Here is a 5,454-nt window from a genome sequence, read left to right on the forward strand (position 1 = left end):
GAAGGAGGCTAATCAGATGTGCAAAGGCAAAAGCTGAGGAGAAAATGGCACAGTCAGTGGGTAAAGGGGGCAAAACTTTTTTTTAAGTATATAAGCGAAAGGAGAAAACCAAAAGGTGGAATAAAAAAACTAAAGACAGAAAGAGGGAGTCTTGTTGAGGGACACAATGTAATAGCTGAGCATCTTAATAATTATTTGTATTCAGTATTCACTACTGAGAGAGAGGGCCACAGTTAAGTTGCAGGTGTAATCAGAAAAATGAGGTAGGAACAAGCACATTTACAGAGGAGAAGATCCTAACAGAACTCTCAAAACTGAAAGTGGATAAATCAATGGGGCCTGATGGGATACATCCAAGGATACTAAAAGAGCCTAAAGGGGTGCTGGTAACACCATTAACAGAATTATTCAACCAGTCACTAGCTACTGGAGTAATTCCAGAGGACTGGAAAAAAAAGCAAACGATGTCCCACTGCACAAAAGTGGAAGCAAGGAAGAGGCATGCAACTACCGACCAGTGAGCCTTACATTGTAGTAGGGAAATTGATGGAAATACTCTTAAAAGAAAGAGTCATAGATTTTTTCAAATTCAGCAATTTGCAGGATCCCAAACAGAATGGATTTACTGGGGGGAGATCATGTCAAACAAATTTATTGACTTTTTTGACTGGGTGACTAAAGAAATAGATAAAGGGGGGCCATAGATATAGCCTATCTAGACTTTAGTAAGGCTTTTGACACTGTTCCAAATCACAGACTGTTAAATAAACTGGAAAGCATGGAACTGGATACAAAGATAGTTGAATGGATAAGATCATGGCTGCAGGATAGGAAACAGAGAGTTGTAGTAAACGGAGTGCAGTCTCAAGAGAGAAATGTTACCAGTGGAGTACCTCAGGAATCTGTACTTGGACCAGTGCTTTTTAATATCTTTATTTGTGACATTGCAAATGGTATTGAAGGGAAACTATGCCTTTTTGCAGATTACACAAAGGTATGCAACAAGGTAGACACACCAGGAGGGGTAAAACAAATGATTGATGATCTAGGTAGACTAGATGAATGGTCAAGAATGTGGCAACTACAGTTTAATGCTAAAAAATGCAATATCATGCACTTGGGTCTCAAAAATCCAAAAGCTAAATATAGTATTAATGGCACTATACTGGAAACTACTAAAGAGGAAAGGGATCTAGGAGTCACTATTTTAAGTGACTTAAAGGCAAGCAAACATTGTAACAAAGCAATGAGGAAGGCAAGTCAGATGCTTGGTTGCATAGGGAGAGGAATCAGTAGCAGAAAGAAAGAAGTAATAATACCACTGTATAGGTAATTGGTACGTCCTCCTCTCAAAGACTGTGTTCAGTTCTGGAGGCCATATCTCCAGAAGGATATTAATACATTAGAGACTATACAAAGAAGGGCAACTAAAATGGTTCAAGGTCTACACCACAAAACGTACCATGAAAGACTAAAAGATCGTAATATGTATAGTTTGGAGCAGAGAAGAGAAAGGGGGGATATGATAGAAACGTTCAAATATATAAAGGGTTTTAACAAGGTAAAGGAAGGAGACATTCTTCAAAGAAAGAGAAGTATTAGAACTAGACGACATGTTCTGAAACTGGAGGGTGGTAGATTCAGGGGAAATTTGAGGAAAAATTACTTCACAGAAAGGGTAGTGGACAAGTGGAATAGCCTCCCATCAGAGATGGTAGAGGCACAGTAGAGCAATTTAAACATGCATGGGATAGACATAAGGATATCCTTCAGAAGAAGTAAGAATCAATAAGAGTTGAGGTAACAATATGTTTAAAAATGGGGCAGACTAGATGGGCCAAGTGGTTCTATCTTAACTGCCGTTAATTTCTATGTTTATACTTGTTCTATAGATGGAGCAAAACGTTTAATCCATTTAGATAAAATTACTTTCTTTGCAACTGTCACAATAACTGTTAACACTGGTTCTAAGTGTTTTCTATCAGGTTTTAATTGCCATTCCTTAAAATTTGCACACAATTACGCTAAAGGATCTAGCTTTAAATATAATCCCAAATTTGTCTTCAAACACACTGGCAGTTGATTCCAGAACCGTTTAATTTTTGGGCATTGCCGGAAATTATGTTTAGTGCATTCTGCGCCCCACATTTCGGACATTCCCTCAACTCATTTTGAATCATATATTTACGTTGTCCTTGGGTTATATACTGTATGCTCTATGTATCGTTCTCATATGCACTTCTTGCACATATTTTAACACTTTCTCCATACTTCCATCAATATCTGACATTTCAATTATATTCTGAAAGTCCTCCCTCCATTTATCAAACGTCCTCTTCCATATTTTGTACTTATCATAATTTTTTAACTCCCAATACAGATATTTTGTTCTATATGCTTCTAATCTTGCATTTGCTAATACTCTCATCACTGAATCCGTATCCTAAATTATTTTTTCTGTCATTATCTCTGATTGAATATAATGACGCAACTGAAAATACATATATAGTTGTTTATTTGTATATTTACTTATCAACTTCAGGAATGATAATAGCCTTCCCCCCCGGATCGAATACATCTTTAATTTTGCTTATTCCTTTCACTCTCCATTCATCAAACATTCTGTTCTCCATAGCTGGTTTAAAACTTGGGTTTCCCCCTATCTCCACATATCTAGAAAATCTTGGCTTTCTACATACCCATTTATTTATTTCCCACCATGCTAGGTATTTATCTCTAAACATCATATTCATCAAAACTTGTGGAGGAAGTAATTTTTTTTGTGTATGTAATAAAGCACTGAGTGTATATATGGTGGCATTGTTTCACGTTCTATTTCCAAATTTGTATATATTTCTTTATCCAGCAACCAATCTATTATATACCAAAAATGTACTGCTCTCGTAAATCCCATAGTGTCTGGTATTGCTAAACCTCCATCTTTTTAATTTTTAATTCTGCCATAGATGTACTTGGCTTTTTCCCTCCCCACAGGAATTTTGAAAACATTTTCTCACATAACTTACTATCTGCTTTTGTTATTCTAATTGGCAATATTTGAATAATATACGCTAACTCTGGAAATAGAACATTTATTATTACTGCAGCTCTAGTAATAGTAGTTTTTTCTAATTATCCATCTTATTAATTACTTGCCTATAATTAGCTTTATATATATATATATATATATATATATACAGAGATAACGCCGGCACTCCACAATATGGTCAGTACCTGCCTGGGTGCCCTCTAATGTTGTATGAACCAAATATACAAAGAAGAATAGCGGCACTCACAGGACTTGAAATAAATGAGACTCACGACTCCAAAGATCAGCGTCCAACGTTTCAGTCGGTGTGACTTTTATCAAGAACAACAGTGAACAAATACACATCTTACCTAAATACCCAGTGACATCCCATAATGTCCATGCCTGATTACCCTGCCGCTCGTCTAGTGACCAAAGTCATAGAGGCGGGACCGGCGCCGCCGTGATGACGCCGCTGTCTAGAGCTCCAGGTGCCACATACACGTTGCTGAGGCAACCCGGCTCTGATGGGGGACCACGTGTCATGACGCGGCTCACACAAGTGTCGGATGTCTCTATGGATAGCCATGGCAACCCAGCAACATCCGAGCGCTGTGTGGGACAAAGGAAATATAAGTCCAAGCAATAGATGGAAATACAATTTAATAATAGGCATACTGTGTATATAATTATATGCAAATAATGAAAGACTGATACTAACAGATGCAATAAAATAAATATCACGAGATACTCAGAGGTGCCGTGCAGGGAATATGGGCAGGACATAATGTGGATAAATAATAAATAATGCATGATGAATGAAGGAACCAATTCTGTGTAGAAACACAACCCAAATATGCAGCATGTGCTGCATACACTAAAATGACATTACAGTACCAGGTATTCCGAGGAGGTCTCCCATCCAAGTACTAACCTGGCCTACACTGCTTAGCTTCAAAGATCAGACGGTATAAGGCGTGTCCAGTGTAGAATGACTGTAATCCAAGCTTGTATTATCCAGAATATAGGTAAAGCCCATAGGGCCTGATGAGACAAAGAACATCCACCAGGATTGGGAGCGGAAGGATGGAATAACAAGGGGATGATGAAGAAACAATATGGGAAAGAAAAAAACAAGAGCATCACACATGGGATAATAATATGATATCCTATGTAGCGATGGAAGGGTAAAGTATACCCAGTATGTGTTATTGATGTCCAGCTGCTCCAACAAGAAACAACTCGCACTTTAGTAAAAACATGAGAAAGACAGTTGCTCGTTGAGTCCAAATGAGGAAACAGTATTCATTTTGTGGATCCAAAAAGTTTCCAATTGGAGAAGTCTCTTCTCTCTATCCCCCCTCTCTTGTTTGGAGGGATATGGTCAATAATTTTATAGACCAAGGTGGATAAAGAGTGTCGTAGGATCTTGAAATGACGTGCCACAGGTTGGTCCACATCCTTTCCTTCTAACGATTGTCTTATCGCAGTACGGTGCTGGGCCATTTGAATGCGGGCTGTGCAGGTGGTTTTGCCTATGTAGATGAGTCCACAGGTGCAACGAATCATGTAGATGATGTATTTTGTGGTGCAGGACAGGACATGTTTAATTGGTATCCGTTTTCCAGAGTGTGGATGTACAACATCCGAACCTGTTTTCAAGTAGCCAAAGGTGGTACAACCCGTACAATGGTAACATCCCATTTTTTTAGTTAAAAAATGCTCAGTATTTGAGGGCCCACAACTAACATCGTTGTGGACCAACCAGTCCTTTAAATTTCTTCCACGTTTGTAGCCAATCATAATCTTGGGAGTTAATTAAAGGTTTAATAGTGTTGTTCGTATTGACAATTGGCCATAAGCGTTTAGAGGTACTGTTAATGAATTTACTGGCCACATTGTATTGATTTACAAATACCATAGTATTGGTGTTCCTAGATGTGGAGTCAGTTGGACTAGTGACTTGTTGAATAGATACTAATGCTCTCTGTTTTGCCCAAAGAAGATCCTTTTGTCTGTATCCTCATTGTAAAAATTTGCCAATCATATTGTCAACTTCAATTATTGCCAGATCAGGGTCACTGGTGATTCTAATTGCTCGTAAGAACTGGGAGTACGGTAGGCTCCTTTTTAATGAAACAGAATGGTGGCTCTGTGCGTGCAGTAGAGTATTGCTGTCAGTTGGCTTGTGATATACTGTGGTGCTGAACTTGGTACCAGACCAATGAATGTTTATGTCCAAATAATGTACTTGATTTGAACTTTGTTCGTGAGTAAAGGTGATGTAATTATGCATGGAGTTGATTCTCGACATTGCATTGATAAATTCCTCCTCTGTCCCTGACCAAAGTACCAAAATATTGTCAATGTAACGAATGAAAAATATGAGATGTTGATTAAATTCCGGATTATTCAAAAAGAGTTCC

General features: G+C 38.2%; 1 pseudogene; it reads right to left on the reverse strand.

Annotated features, from left to right (window-relative positions):
- Positions 1 to 3,913: 3,913 nt before the first annotated feature.
- LOC148513635 (5S ribosomal RNA) lies at positions 3,914 to 4,031 on the reverse strand (annotated as a pseudogene).
- Between the last annotated feature and the right edge of the window lie 1,423 nt (positions 4,032 to 5,454).

The sequence above is a fragment of the Taudactylus pleione genome, unplaced genomic scaffold, assembly GCF_031769625.1.
Source record: "Taudactylus pleione unplaced genomic scaffold, aTauple2 ptg000275l, whole genome shotgun sequence".
NCBI classification, from domain to species: domain Eukaryota; kingdom Metazoa; phylum Chordata; class Amphibia; order Anura; family Myobatrachidae; genus Taudactylus; species Taudactylus pleione.